Raw genomic sequence first — 15,817 nt, 5'->3', positions numbered from 1 at the left:
TTTTCATGTCTACTAAGGTCGTCATTCTAGAGATTGGTCTCTGTCCTGACTTACAGAAGTTTGTATTTTATTTTTGCAGAACAGAACTTTTCTTGGAGTGTCCCTTTTGAGGAATGCTTCACAGCGTAATGCAGCGTGGTGATCCGACTGGATGTATGTATCCCGTCAGTTAGCACACTGTATTAATCTGCACAAATGGTAAATCTAACCCAACGTCTCGGCTCGAGCCCCCACTTTGTAAGAGGATTCAATTCAGCACTACAGCCAAGTTAACGCCTAGTCTAGAATACTGAATGAAAACCCTTATTGATATATCTTTAGGTCCAGTTCATGCGTTCTGGATGACTACCCTTGTATAACACCCCTCTCTTGGAATCCCCCTGACCCCACTGAGCCAAGAAGTAATTCTGTTTTGCAAGTTTAAAAGGTTTATTTGATAAATTAAAATATATATCACACTTTTTAATAAATTAAGAATTGAATATCACACTTAATCTGATATGGTAAATATTAACAACGGAGAATCTGGCACTAACACGCTTCTCTATAATCAATAAGGAGTTGACAAGAAATGGATAAGGTAGCACACTGGTAAATAGGTACAGAAGTATAATGTGGTAGAGGATGCTTTATGTAAGCTCAGGTGGATGCAATATTCAATGAATGCAGTACAGAAAATACTCAATATGATTTCAACCAAACAATGTAATCACTTTTCTCTGGCTATTCACTCCCCCCCTCTTTATGCAATGCAAGGGAATGGGAGGAAAGCACACAGTTCTCAGAAATGCAATCAATGTAATCAGTTCAATCCAGCAAGCTTACAGAAAACAGAGAGGAGTTTTGAAAACACAGGCAATGCTTGGATATGTGCTGGCAATGAATGAGAAATATGCTAAATTTGCTTTTAATTCCCTTATAGAGGTTCAGGGTGAGTGGTATCTAGTTAATATTAGTCCAGGCTCACACTAGCAATGATGCAGGGATAGTTAGCAGGTTAAACGAATTTCTGGCCAATGGAAAGCAAACAGCAACAGTTTTTACATGTGAAGAAATTGCAAATCGCGGTAAAATTCGCGGATGCGCCGAGCGCTATTACAAAGGAACCGCAAGGACTATCTCTACCGTTTTGGGGTCCTAGAAAAGCCTGGGATCTCAGCTTCCAAATGAAAGTTATTGCAAGTCTCTAGCCCAAACGGTTGCGGAGATATGAGTAATTTAGTAAAGGTCGTTTTTGGTTTTGTAAATTTTAAACGCACACTTTTTCAAAATGACAAGTGACAAATTTTTGCAGCTAGAATGACAGGTGACAGCTAGGAGGCAGTTCTACTTAGGTTAAATAGATTGAATTAGATGAATTTAAACTAAGAGATGTGTTCTGAGTTTTGCTAAGTACTCACAAGAGATTTTGAACAGGAAAGCGACTTGGTCACGGACTTCAGTCTGGTCAGGTCTTTCCGGGTTCTGCTCACAGCGCCTGGCCTCTGGAACTGCTCACAGGGGTCTGGTCTCTGCTAGGCACCGGTTCTTTGGGTCTCTCTGCTCTGGATAGATTGAAGTCTCTAGTTTGGCTTTCTGGAGTTTGATGGAGGTAAGTATGGATTTTTCCGGCAGAGCTTTCAGCGGCAGATGAAAAATGAATTTGGAAAGCCCCTATCTGTCCTGTCTGTCTGCTTTTATGTGTTTAGAATGTGGGTGTGTTCTAGCATCACTGACCCTACCTCTCTCTCAGCTTCTAATTGGTCAAACTTCCATTCCTCCGCTTGATTGGCAAACTGAACTGTGAGTCAGATTGATGTCATTTTACAGCCTGCAGAAAGTCCACTCCTCCTGTCAACTTACACACAAATCTAGATTTGAAACAAATACATATTTGCAGAGGTACATATTGTTTTAAAATCATATGCACCCATCATGCATCACAGGAGGTATCCCCTGTTCAAACTCTGCTCTTCCTGGGAGCTTGCATTCAGAACTGGCACATATTTCACTTTTTAACTGCTTTTTCAATTTCCGACATGGACCCAACTTTACATACATGTGTGCAGGGGGTAGGGACATTAACTGATGAAGTTTCAGATTTTTAACATGCACACATTTAGAGTAATATCCACTTTTCCGCTAAAACCTCCCCGAACATACCACCGGTTCCTACCACGTCTTAAACTGTGGGCAGAAAAATCACAAGAATTATGGTATCATTTATAAAATTTTCACATGTCCGCTCTATGAGTTATTCATCTTTTTATAAAACCATATCCTTGCTGCAGGGGTGTGTCTTTTCAGGTCACATGGTACAGAAACCAGTCTTTCCAGTTTCTGCCAAGCCAGCTTGCTTCTCACAGGCAGTGCTCCTCCCAGCTCCTGCCAAGAGGAAGCTACAATTTACGACTGCGGTAATAAAAACCTTTGCCTGAGTGAAGAGGGCTTTGTTCACCCTCTTGCAGAGCACAGATAATTCAATTATCAGATAGATGGCATATCCTTAGCCTGGGCAGCAAAAGGAAGGTTGGCCTGGGAACACAGTGGTGACTCAAGTTTCACTCCTGATGGGTAGTTGCTAGGCAAAATCAAGTTCCTTAAGCCAGACCTTCAGCTAACTTTTTGTTGCTTTTAAAATAACTTGTAATTTTACACATGCAGCTAGAATGCTGATTCTAAGTGCAAAACTATGACATTTCAACAGTTACAAAGGCATGTGACACCAAACATAGGTCACTCATTTAATTTAACATTTTCGATTTTGGTGGTTTTAAATCCAGTTGCAGTTAGGCTTAAGCTGCTGACTCCATAGCATTTTTGTTATAAGCATTGTTTTTGGGCTCTTCATTTCCCAGATTCTGTAGGCACACAAAACTCCATTCTGCCAATGTCTGCTGGTGTTCAGTAAATATTTTGCACATGTTGCACTGTTAGAAATAGGCATTTTGACTTGCCTTCAGAAACACACAGAGTGGTTTTAAAACGCCGGCTTTTGGATAGTGGTGAGTACTGGTACTGCACTCATTTTTGGGATTTAAGAAATGAATTCCCCACACTTCTAGGTTGCATTTGGCAATCAGCATTGCCATTCCCAATGGTTTCAGACTACTATGCGGGTAGTCCAATGGTGGTTTTAAAGCGCTTTGAAGCTAACCGGCGCTACTGTTTTTCCTTTGGCAACCCATTTCCCTCATGGCAACCCGGCCTTTCATTCTCGCACTGGTGGGTGGCAAGTGAGGCAACCATTTTGGTGGGCGCACAAACTGCGCAGCTTTCCTGGATTTCGGCGCACATGTGGGTTTTCCGCCATCTTGAATTTCCTAAGCCCACAGCACCAAATGTTGTAGCAGGATAGCTTAAACGTGGGTCAGGACACCCTACAAGATCCCAAAAAAATAGAAGAGAAAGCCATTGCCAGGAACGCCCAGGTCGAGCAAAACTGGGACAACTGGTTACAGGCCTTTGCCATACTAGCAACAAAATATGAAAAAAAAATTCCCATGGATGGTAGGAAGATCTGGGCATATGTTGATAAAATAAGGGAAGTAAAAGTAACACAGAAGGGGAAGACATGGCTTGCATACGACATCAGATTCAGGAGGAGCATGTCAGAAAGACTGACCATTCAGTGGGGTGAAGTCCAAAACGATTTATACACCCTCAACGCCGATCCTCCCCAGGAGGATGCATTCTTCTTCCAAAAATAGCAAACATTCGCAAGTAAGCAAATCCCATGACAATGATAAATCCAAAAAAGGGGAGCAGCCCTTTCGTAGGAACCAGCCTTGGGCGGCGAAAAATAATGCCCACAGACAGAACAAACAGCAGGCTGGCAAATCCAACATCGCAGAAATTTTGGGAAAAACCAGTGTACACGGGGCAAAGTATGCTGGTACAAACACGCCTGCACAAACTGCAACGGCGTCCATGCAACAAGCAACTGCACCAGACTCCCAGTCAAGAAAGAATGATAGCCCAATTTTAGAACCAGGACGAACGCCCATCAACCCGGGCAATTTTAGGGACGCCCTAAACAGCTACCCAGACACAGAAACCAGCAGGATAAGATCCCAGGGTTTCACCAAAGGTTTTTTACCCCATTTAAGGGCTCGGGTCACAATACATCCCGATGAATCTAAAGTCAGCCAGGGACAACCCCCAGATAGTAGAAACCAAAATCAAGAAAGAACTGCAACTGGGCATGGTAGCAGGTCCCTGGGATGCCATGCCTCTAAAGGACTATTTAATATCTCCACTAGGCCTGGTTCCCAAAAAAGAACCCGGAAAAATGAGACTAATCCATCACCTATCCTACCCCAAAGGCCAGTCTTTAAACAATGGCATCCCACACACAGAATCCGCTGTAACTTACACGCATTTCCAAGAAGCAGTAATGCTCATACAAGAATACGGCAGAAACGCCGTGATGGCGAAGCTGGACATCGAATCTGCTTTCAGACTTTTGCCAGTCCACCCAGAGTCACAGCAGTGGCTAAGTTTCACTTTTAACAACAAATTCTACGTAGATAGATGCCTTCCCATGTGGTGCGCAGTATCCTGTGCACTTTTCTGAGCAATTCAGTTCCTTTTTTCAATGGGCTTTCCTAAAGCAGAGACCAGGGACAAAAATTGTACATTACCTAGACGATTTCATGGTCATAGGGCCACCAAAATCCAAGGAATGCGGCCAGGCTTTAGCAAACCTGGAGCACATGGCCGCACAGTGGGGAATTCCCCTAGCGAGGGAAAAAACCACCAAACCAGACACAAACATAATCTTCCTGGGCATCGAAATAGACTCAGCAAAGGGGCTCTGCAGAATCCCAAAAACAAAAATAACAGAACTCCGGGCTAAAATACAAAACCTGATAATGAGAGATAAGGGGACTGTAAAGGAAATACAATCCTTAGCAGGCAGCCTCAATTTTGCATCCAAAATAATACCTCAAGGGAGGATATTTTCCAGATGCCTGTAGTTCAAAATCAAATCACTCACCAAACCACACTTGCATATCCGGCTAGGCAGAGAGGTGAAACAGGACCTGGAAACATGGGAAAAATTGCTCAGAGATTTCAACGGGTCTTTACTTTGGCGAACGCCTTTAAACACCCGGTTTAACAGGGTCCTATACACCGACGCAGCTGGGAGCAAGGGGTTTGGAGCCATACTAGAATCCGAATGGGTGGCAGGACACTTGCCCAATTCATGGCAAACAGCAGGGTGGACAAGAAACATCCCCTTACTAGAAATATTCCTCATCTGGCTAACATTACACATCTGGGGAAGGCGACTAGCGAATACAGAACTTTTGATTTGGTGCGACAACATGGCTGTAGTGGGCTCCATAAACAGAAGGTCTGCGAAATGCCCTTCAGTACTAAAAGTATTACGAGCCATTACAACAGTCACACTACAATTAAACATTGTACTCAAAGCGAAGCACATTTCAGGGGCAGATAATAACATTGCTGATGCCTTATGTCGCTTCCAGTGGACAAGATTCCGAGAGCAAGCGGCGCACGCCCAAGAACAGATGACGCCAATACCAGCAGAATGCTGGGCAATAATGGGAAGACAAGAGTAACGGCATCAACGCCAATGCCAGAGAGCACAGGCAGGGATGCCCAACGAAAACCAGGCACCTCTAAAACGGGTGCCAACAACACATCGGCATCAACGCCAGCACCAGAGAGTGCAGGCCGGGATGACCAATACAAAGCAGGCACCTCTAAAAGGGGTCCCAGCAACACATTGGCATCAACGCCAGCGCCAGAGAGCCCAGGCCAGGATGCCCAACAAGAATCAGGCACAACAACAACGGGTGCCAACAACCTCACAGGCTTCCTAACAGAGATGGCAGAGAGGGCGGTGGCAAGCACCACAGCAACACAGTACAGTAAGTGTTTACAAACAGTATTCAAAGCCACAGGTTTAAACCACGTAGAACTAATAACGATTAAATATATAGAAGTATTTTTAAAATGGGCCCGGGAACAAGGTTTCAAAAGGGATTGGGCCAAAAGACACGTGGTGGCAATCTCATACTTTACTAAAATTCAGGGCGATTCAGACCCCACCCAGAACACACTCATTTCTTATGCAATGAAGGGATGGGGCAGATTGGAGGAGCTGCAAGTGGACACCCGCCGACCCCTTCATTTCACCAAACTGGTAAAGATAGCAAGCCATTTGGAAGCCATATGCTGGCACCCTTACGATATAATGTTATTTAAAATAGGCTTTTTCCTAGCCTACTTCGGGGCTTTCCGGGTAGGAGAACTCATCGCTTCCAGCACCAAGGCCACAAACGGCCTGGGCGTCATGGAAATCAGGGTGAGACAGGAGAGTGTTAATAGAGAAATGCAGCAGTCGAAAACGGGTGCAAAAAGAACCATCAATATTTGTTGCATCGACGAGGCAACAAACTGCCCGGTGTGCATCACCAACCTCTATTAGGCACAACAACCTAAAGTGGGGGGGAGTTTTTTAATCCACATGGATGCATCGGACCTAAGCCGCTACCAATTTAAAGGAGTGCTGATGAAAGCAATCAGCAGAGCAGGGTGAGATCCCAAACATTTCGGCACTCATTCCTTCAGGATAGGTGCCGCCACCGCGGCATAGAAAGGAGGTTTAGCACCGCAACTACTAAAAAACATAGGGGGGTGGAAGTCAGACTGTTATAAAAGATATATCAGACCGCAACTGATATAGCCATCTGCCCGTATAATATTGTCTTCCTTTTCCCTCCCTCCCACCACCACAGAAACAACAGGTGAATTGAGGACCACACTCCGATCAGCATGGATAGTTGGCCACTCATTCGTTTTCAGGACAGGCAGATGGGCAGAAGAAACTAAAGATAGGCCACCTTTCAGAAACACCATTACGTCATGGTGGGGATACAGAGGCCTACGTTGGGCAGACATGCACGAAACATTAGCGGAACTGGTGGCATACAGGGACCCACCAGAATTCCTGATCATACATCTAGGGGGCAACGACCTAGTCAACACAGCTAGACGCACCCTATGCAAAGAAATGTGCTCCTCCCTAGCAGGCATTGCGCACAATGGAGGGGTTCCGAAATATATTTCTCAGCCATTTTACCAAGAAAGAAATGGCTAGGGGCCAACTGCTACAAATCTATAGACATATCCAGAAGAAAACTGAACAGGACCATAGAGAGTTTCTGTATGACCAGAGGACTGGATTTCATAAAATACCCAACCATTACACTAGGCAACCCAGACCTTTTTCTCGACGACAGCACCCATCTATCTAGCCAGAGCATGGAGCATTCTTACCGGGAAATCAATACAACTCTTGCTCACAGGGGCTGTCACTAGGGCATACTCTTGGGGGAACACGGCCAGCCGGGAACCTGCCCGTGTGTGGCGGCACGGGTCCGAGGGGGTACTCTCAGGACCCGGTGCCCAAAAGTATGATACCATCATGATATGTGATATTGTTATTGTCATAACCCATATCTGTACAATAAAATCCTACAGCCTTTTATTGCCAACACTTGTAACAAGTTGTGAGCCTATCATTACGGGTGAGGGTGAGGGGTTCGGCCATTACTAATGCATGCATATGGGTTCAGGAGTTATGGGCAATGCTGCATGGGCATCCCACAAGCGAGGCAGGGTAACTGCTGTTACCATTGGCAGCTGGGAGAGGGGCAGCCCCAACCCCCCGCGCCTGCTCCTCTCCTTCCCCCCCAGCTACCGAGACACACAGTCTCGGCGGCACAAAAGCCACGGAAGGGTAAGGTGCGAACAGTCATTGCACCCTTCCTCCAAACAGCAAGGCACTAAGCGCCATAAGGAAACAAACATCAGGCAGGGCCCAGGTTCAAAGATCTGCCCCCACCGGGGGTCAGACAGTCGGCTATCCGGCTGGGACCTGCGACAACAGCGGCCCCCACCACATACACAACAAAGACCCAGCCCTGGGTCCTATAAATGAGAGCAGCATGCTCAGAGTAAACACAATGGGCCTCAGTACACGGATGGCGGTAAGGATTTTCCGGTACCGGTAAAATACTGGTACCGGTAAATCCTTACCGCCTTACTACGAGGTCCCTTTGTGGGTTGGGGGATTTAACGCCTGCTTTTTGCAGGCGTTAAAAACCAACCCGCAAAGGGACCCAGGGAGCTAATTACAGTACCGCAATTTGCGGTACAGTAGTTAGCGCCTTCCCCATTCCCATTGAGCCCTATGGGCCAAAAATGGGAATGGGGAAGGGCAATGGTGGAAGGGGGAATTACCGCCCCGCCAACCTTGGAATGGGGCGGTAATTCCTCTTTCCGCCAAGGCGGTGCCGGTATTTTACCGGCATGAACCATGGCGCTAATAGTGCCATGGTTCTCCGCCATCCGTGTAATGAGGCCCAATCTCTTTGTGGACCCTGAACTGGGACCCAAGCAAACAGGAGGTTCACTGTTTACTCAGTGTCTTCCAAATGTTCTTGCTTCTTTACCACAGAACCCACCCACCCTACAAAAGGGGAGAAGAACAAAAAGAAGTACAAGGCACTGTACAGTGCCCACAACAAGTCGTGGGTCACAAGAAGGCGGTATGGGTCCGAGGGGGTAACCTCAGGACCCGGTGCCCAAAAGTATGATACCATCATGATATGTGATATTGTTTTGTCATAACCTATATCTGTACAATAAAATCATATGGCCTTTTATTGCCAACACTTGTAACAAGTTGTGAACCTATCATTACGGATGAGGGTTTGGGGTTCGGCCATTACTAATGCATGCATACGGGTTCAGCAGTTACACCTGCACAGCGAACTGAATCAGCATCATTGCAAGACTGCACCTGGCACAGGCTGCAGCAGCGTACCACTGCATCATTTTAAACCAGTAGAATGCTTATAAACGCAGGGTGCCTTTCTGGAAAATAGAAAAAGCACTGTATGTGCAGAATCAGTGAAAGCTTCGTACATCCTATTAATATACAGGACGAAAAATGCTCTTTTGATCACAAAATAACTTACAATAGATAACAAATCAGATTTGACAGGGAAGCGGTGAGCTTCGTACAATAGGGTGAGTTCGAGGGACATTCTAACCGAATTGTGGAGGGGAGAAAATGGAACAGTCAACGGGGACAATACATAAATGGACATACGTAGCTTAAGAACAACCAACATTCGAAGTTTTTAAGTGCAGGTAGGCGGCATGGCCAGCTGTTCTCGGGATGTGACCATGATGGGTGAAATGCTAATGTGGAGGCAGAGGAAGCGAGGGACATAGGCAGGTTAGATGCAAGGGAAAAATATTAGCTAGCAGTTTATCTATACATATATTTTGAAAGTGTGTTTGTATGTTTGGGGTTGGCTACAGCCCCAGCCCCATAACAGTTGGTGGGCTGAAATGTTGGCACAAGGTCTGCATACCAGTCAGGGGTGTACTGGTGATAGTGATAGTTGACCAACCCCACCCATTCTCCCTGCACAGGGGAGCAGGGTCTGGCTCTATGCTATCAGTATAGGTGATTTCGGGAGATTGCCAGTTTTGCGATTTTTCAAAAATAGGAAGTTATGACACAATAAAACATTCAATAAATAGGATGTTAGGACACAAGGTTGGCATACCAGTCTGAATTTACTGACCATAGTGAAATTAGACCAACCCCACCCATTCGCCCATCACAGGCGTGGAGTGGGGTCCGGCCCTGTGCTATCAGTAAAGGCAGTTTAAAAAAAAAAAAGAAGTTGTGACAGCAAAAAACATACACAAGGCTACAGCAGACCCCCACTTGCATACCCCGCAATGCCAGGTGGTACCGCTAGTATATACATATACACAAGTGGTACAGCATGGACACTGACTGATCACATTTCCCCCAAATGCACACAATACATACACCATAGACATCAGCAGTAGCAGTATCCCACACTCAGACGGAATAGGAACTGCATGAGCAGCAGTCTGTGCTTCTCTCACACAGAGAAGGATGACCAGCAGCACTCAAAGATTGCTCCACACACACAGAGAAGACACATGTATAGACAAGCACACATTGTAAAACAAATACAGTAGGAGTGCAAGTGTCCGTCACACACAGAACAGGTACATTGTGGCAGTGAAAGTACATTCACACACAGACACACTCACACAAATACACACACAGACAATACATGCGGGCACACACACACACCAGGTAAAGCACATGCAACAGTGGTACATGCTTCACACACACACAATATAAGTGCAGTATTGGCAGCATCATTGCAAATGGCTAGAGCTCAGCCCCTTCTGCTGGTGCCCCCCAGCTGCACTTGATTCCTCTCCTTGAGGAGATTTGCCGCTGATCGACCTGGTCTGGGGCTCTGCCCTCAGTCCCCCCCAAACCACTCTAACCAGAAGGGGTAGGGGGCAGAGTACATTTTGTTCAGCCATGTTTTATTTCAGCAATTGGGCAGACCAACAGAGTTTACTCAGATAAGCAAGTTCGAGGAGACAGATTTAGACATCCTCCACTCCCCACCCTACCTGATACTGGGTGATCAGCTCCCTGCTCTTTGCTCCCTGGGTTTCTCTCTACCATTTGCCCACACTAGCCCTCCCCTATTGTTAGCTCCCCGGTCCCTGTTTCTCTGCTTCCTTCCCCATGTTCTTCCCTATGATTGTAAAGCCCTCTATTGCTTCCCAAAGCTAGGTTTACACTCAATAAATAGCTTAATAATCATACAGCATTAACTCATTCATTGTTCACAATTACACAATTACATCAAAATAAAATAAATTTATTTTTCATCGTTTGAAAGTAACTAATTAATTGTGTATACACAATTAGAAATTCAGCAGAGTTTGGCACAAACTCAGCAAAATGCACAATACCTAAATTAAAGTGCTTGTTTTGGACACCAACTTCACTTAAAAGTATATGTTGTAAAGAGCTCCTTTCAATTTTACAAAACAAGTACAAATAGAAAAGAAACTGAAATTCAGCTGCATCAGTACATACTCTAAAAGGGGCACGAAAATGTGTACGTCTTCCCCGCAGTCCTCCCCGAAGTCCTGGTCCTGCAGGGTGGAACTTAACATGGCAGCGCAGAATAGTCCTTCGTTCACTGGCACAAAGCCTCTAGTCCAAAACATCTGAAGAACTGCAGCTTGCAGACCCCAAGCTCTCTGATTGGTACCCCACTTTTCAAAGGGTGCACAGGGACTGATAACGGTCCAGTTTGGTCCAATCCTCATTTCGTTTTCACTTCCAACTTTTACACTATGCAATTTTATTAAGAACCAAAACCATTCATCACCCTACGGGGGGGGGGAGGGTATTGCATGCATTGCCGAAAAGCCATGAGCATAGCTTCCCTGAGGTCACACTGCCTACCGTGATAGGGGAAGGAATTGCGGGAGCTGCATCCCTTTGAAGATTCCAGCAGGTCAGTGTTCTTCCTTCTGGTGGGTGAATCCTTTTCTGCCGGCACATTAAACATCCTGTACTTGGATTTGGGTCAGTGCTGGACATGGGCTGCATTTACACGTATTGGCCAAAATCCCTGGAAAATAAATAGCCATGCAGAAGTCGTGACACACTGTACTCTCAGTGATCAGCTATTGCCAGCGCTGGGAGATGAAAACACCTGTGATCTCAGAAGAACTCTGAATAGGTGTGTCTTTGTTTTACATGTAAGCACATTATTGGGATTAATGTTAAATGATTGCAGACACAGTGAAGAGCGAATAATTATGGGTCATAAGAGTAGCGGGTGGTGGGTGCCTTGACTCTACTCCAATTCCCCTCCAGGTGAAATAGTAAAGCATGCCGTTCATCTCCAGCAGTGGTTTGAGTGCTCCATCTGCTAGCAATTGTTAAAAGATTGTAAATCTTTCTTTTTGCACCTCTCCTGCTTCCTGTTTCAAGGCAGCACTGACACCAATCTCAGAAATCCGAAAAGAGTGGCCTCTGCTTTTGTATCAGCCAAATGTATGTATATCTCATGAGTCTGTAACCTTTGGCTCTCCAGATGTTTTGGACTACAATACCCATTAGCCCTAGCTAGTACAGTCTATGGTTAAGGATCATGGGAGTGGTAGTCCAACACACCTGGAGAGACAAAGGTTGCAGACCCCCGTTATATCTGTATATGGGTGATTTATAGAGTGGAATCCTAGCTAGAAAGTAACTGAGCCATAAAGTGTAATGCTCACCTGACTCCCACGGAGACGCTGACCAGGTCTGGGCTGCTGCGGCCTCTTCTAAGGTGATGCGCAGGACTCGGAACACCGACTGGGCCGGACCCCCAAACCTCGCCTGTCTGATGCGTAGGAAGATCTTTCTGTAGATGGGGAAAAGGATTTTAATCACCTGCGGAGTGACGAGTCGAACCCCTCCTTTCCCCTTTTACTCTCTCTTCAAACCACCTCTGAACCTTCCCGTTAATTCTCACCTTAAGATTTGAAATGACAAGCTCTCTATCCTGCTTCTGGTGCAGGGGTGCGGTAGAATCCAGTTACTTCACTGGTTATCGGACGGGCATTCAGGTCCAGTTGCTTCACTGGTTTTTTGGATGAATAAGGCGCTTTCGTAAGTATATGACTTATCAAGTTCAAGGGTTGTTCTCCCTTCCTGTTTGGCCTTTATTTTCAATGGACTGCTTTTAGTCTTTTAGAGCAGGTGCTGAGCGAAGATTCCACGTAGAGAAGACAATTCGCTGTGGATAATTCAGGTGAGCTTATGTTGGGGTGGTTTTTCTAATGTCTGTATGTTCACCCACTAATGCGCGTGTTCTTTTTTCCCCATAGGGGCCGGGGCGCGGTACTGCCAAAAGGCGTGCCAACCCGAGATGAGGAAGGATTCTCCCCCACCAATCGCCAGGTAAGCCTTCTGGCAAATCAGTTTTTTCCCAATGTTTTCTCTGGCTCACCTTTTGTTCTTCTCTTTTCCTTCCTATGTGCTGGAATGCAGCGGAACGTGCGGATGGTCGCAGGAGTACGGAATTCTTTGTGGACAGGTGAGTTGAGCGCAGCGCTGCAACGAGCAACGCGAGAAATCCAAAAATAATGTCTTTCCCTTTAGGATCGTCTATGTGTTGGCTCCGGATCCCATGCAATATCAGGTAAAGTCCTTTATTCACCTTCTCTTCCTCTCTTCTTCCTTTTAGGTGTTCCAGGACTGAAGCAGGCGTGGCTGGAGTCAGGATGCAGGAGCAGACACGGTGAGCGTTCAGCTGCTAGGAGCAGAGCAACGCGAAGCGTGAGCTGCTGTCTGGGCGTGGCTTAAATAGCCTCCAAAGAAGTCCCAGGTATGTATCCTTCCCCAACCAGGTATGTATCCTTCCCTGACCACGCCCGAGTGGCAAAATAGTCCCACAGGCAAAGTAGTTCCTTTCAGGCCTCAAAGAGGTCTGGATCTGGCAGCATGGTCTGCATCAGGTAAGTCCACCAAAAGCACTCTCTTTATGAGCCTGGCGCCTACGGCGCCAGGACTGATGTCCAAAATGAGCCTGGCGCCTATGGCGCCAGGACTGTGTCCAAAGGGCCCCTATTTGGGGTTGCTGGACCTTCCCTTGGGTTCCTGATGTGTGCTTCCGGGGCTGCCGGTCTTGGACTGGCTCTCCGGGAGTATGCATCATGACATAAAGCCACAGACTTCACTCTCATATATAATTATATAGGTTACCTTGGCCTGAAACACTCTAATGTATCATCTTGCATTTCCACTGACTAACCTTTAAAGAAAGTTGTGATTACCGGAGTATACTCTATTAGTATGTTAATTATGTTAATTGCTGTCACCATCTGCAGATGGTAAACAAATGGACAGGGCAGATCCATTGATCCTTTGATAGTTAATTAGGCTAGCCATGGCAGGAGGAAGGTTTGGCCACCCCCTTCTGAGGTGCATCATGTGCTCCACCTGTCATATCCCAAAAAAATATGACAGGGAGGACTGCGCCTGTGGGCTGTGTCCACCCAGAATACACAGGTCTATGTGTATGTCATATACAGTGAGCATAGGAAAATGTGTGTGGATTAGTCGATCTACCATCATTCAATTTCATATACAATTTCAAAAAAGCTCAGATGAGCGCACACCCATCGTGCACTTTGTACATTTATGTAGCAGGACTGATAGAAATAGCTTCCCGGGTCTAAAGCTGGATGCTTTAGTAAACAAATTCTAAAGGCATAATAGGCGTTTAAAATTGATGCAAAACCGAAAGACATGAAGTGATAGGTGCAAAACATATTGAAAATACAATTGTTATATGTTGAAAGATAACATCAAAATGCTTTTCATAGTTTTGCATGCATTGTCTGTACTGTATCTTTAAACAGTAGCAAGTAGCATGTAGTATTAAGAATTTGCAGAAAGAGACTAATGAGAAGCCAGCGCTAAAACCGTGGGGAGTTAGTTTGTTGATGGGCTGCAGGTAAAAGCAAGGTGTGGGTTGACTGCCAAGTTACCCACAGTGAAATTACTATGCACAAAAGGGATTGTTTGCTTTCACACTGCGCAATTAGACAACAAAATCAATGCAAGATATGCACAGTTTAATTGAGAACAAGGCAGCCTGACACGTGTTTCGAGCTGAAAGGCTTTTCCTCTGAGGCTGCGAGTAACATATACATCAGCAGTACAGATAATGCACCATGAGTAGTTGTTAGTGCAATATAACCAAAACACAAAGGCGGCACAGTGGGTGAGTTACACAAATCATTAGTCAGACAATCAAATTGATCATGAGCAGTTGCCAAAGTTGAAGTATGGAGCAGTTGCCCACAAAGCAAATTAAATGGCCATTGCATCAAAACCCATGTAAAAAAGGATATTGGTTCTCAGTTCAATGTTACCGGATTTTAATTTTGAAGCGGATGCAATATGCCAGAGAAAAATGACAAAGCAGAAGAAAAGAAGAATAAATGCCTGTTAGCATAAAATCCATCATAGTTCAACATGTACACTTGTACTGAATGCACGGAAGTATATAATTCCTTGGGAATCTTATGTAACGCTAGAGAAAGACACAGTGAAGATGGTTATCCGTGAGAGACATGTGAATAAAGTGCATAGGGCAATGTGCCGATAGCGTTGGGGGGCTGTGTGCCACTTACCAATTGGTTCATGTAAATTATTCCGTTCTTGTTATTCAAAACAATGGGCTCCACCGTAAACGAAGAATAGTGCTATCACTTGCAAAGCAATGCAAAGGAATTATTACTAATTAATCATTTTAGTCAAGGATTTGCTAAATAATATTAGGTTGCACATACCTATATTAGCGCTGTTGCGAGAAAGATGCAATCTATTCAGTGTTGAAAGTTCTGAACCCTTTGGGCGATTGGAAATCACATTGGTGCGGTAAAGAGGAGAAGGGGAGAAAGTATGCTAATTAGTTTAATTAGTTTGGCAAGACGGTCACGTGCGCATTCGTAGCCCCTGATAGTCTGTGTCAGAGACGTGCGCGAAAGACCTCGCTTACCAGCGTTGCCGCATGAATGCCATGGACGGACCTGCACGCGGCAAGAGCTTGCTTCTGTTTAGGCATTGGCGCAAGGCTAGCTCGTACATCTTAGCATGGCGTGTGGCTCTTGTAGGCGGCCATGTTGGGTGTATGAAATGGCTGAGTGTTAATAACTGAAATTGTATTGCATTCATAACACGCGAAAGTGGCCAGCAATATTACGGCCCACTGGAGTCAATATGATTAAAAAAGACGCTAGCACGAGGGAAACCCTCAAAAGAATTGTTGGAATAGTATGAATAAGGAAGCAGACTCCGGGGCCACTCATTAATAGGCGGAGGGGAATATCAAGGGAGAAATTAAGAACAAGGGTAATAATTGTCAAGGTTGGC

The 15,817-nt window shown here is 45.4% G+C and overlaps 1 long non-coding RNA gene across 2 annotated transcripts in view; it reads right to left on the bottom strand.

Annotated features, from left to right (window-relative positions):
• Positions 1–15,500, bottom strand: part of LOC138581908 (uncharacterized) — a 121,502-nt gene extending 106,002 nt beyond the window's left edge. Inside the window, exons 1-2 of one of the 2 annotated variants that reach the window (XR_011304866.1) lie at positions 15,444–15,500; positions 15,235–15,292 (exon numbers count right to left, since the gene is read on the bottom strand). This is a non-coding gene — a long non-coding RNA (uncharacterized lncRNA). Of the gene's footprint in view, positions 1–15,234 lie in introns of both variants that reach the window. The other variant, XR_011304865.1, reaches the window with a different exon arrangement.
• Between the last annotated feature and the right edge of the window lie 317 nt (positions 15,501–15,817).

This window comes from Ambystoma mexicanum, chromosome 3q (assembly GCF_040938575.1).
Source record: "Ambystoma mexicanum isolate Mex_15411 chromosome 3q, UKY_AmexF1_1, whole genome shotgun sequence".
NCBI classification, from domain to species: domain Eukaryota; kingdom Metazoa; phylum Chordata; class Amphibia; order Caudata; family Ambystomatidae; genus Ambystoma; species Ambystoma mexicanum.
The sequence above is the reverse complement of the archived record's forward strand: the minus strand, read 5'-3'. Positions and strand labels throughout refer to the sequence as shown.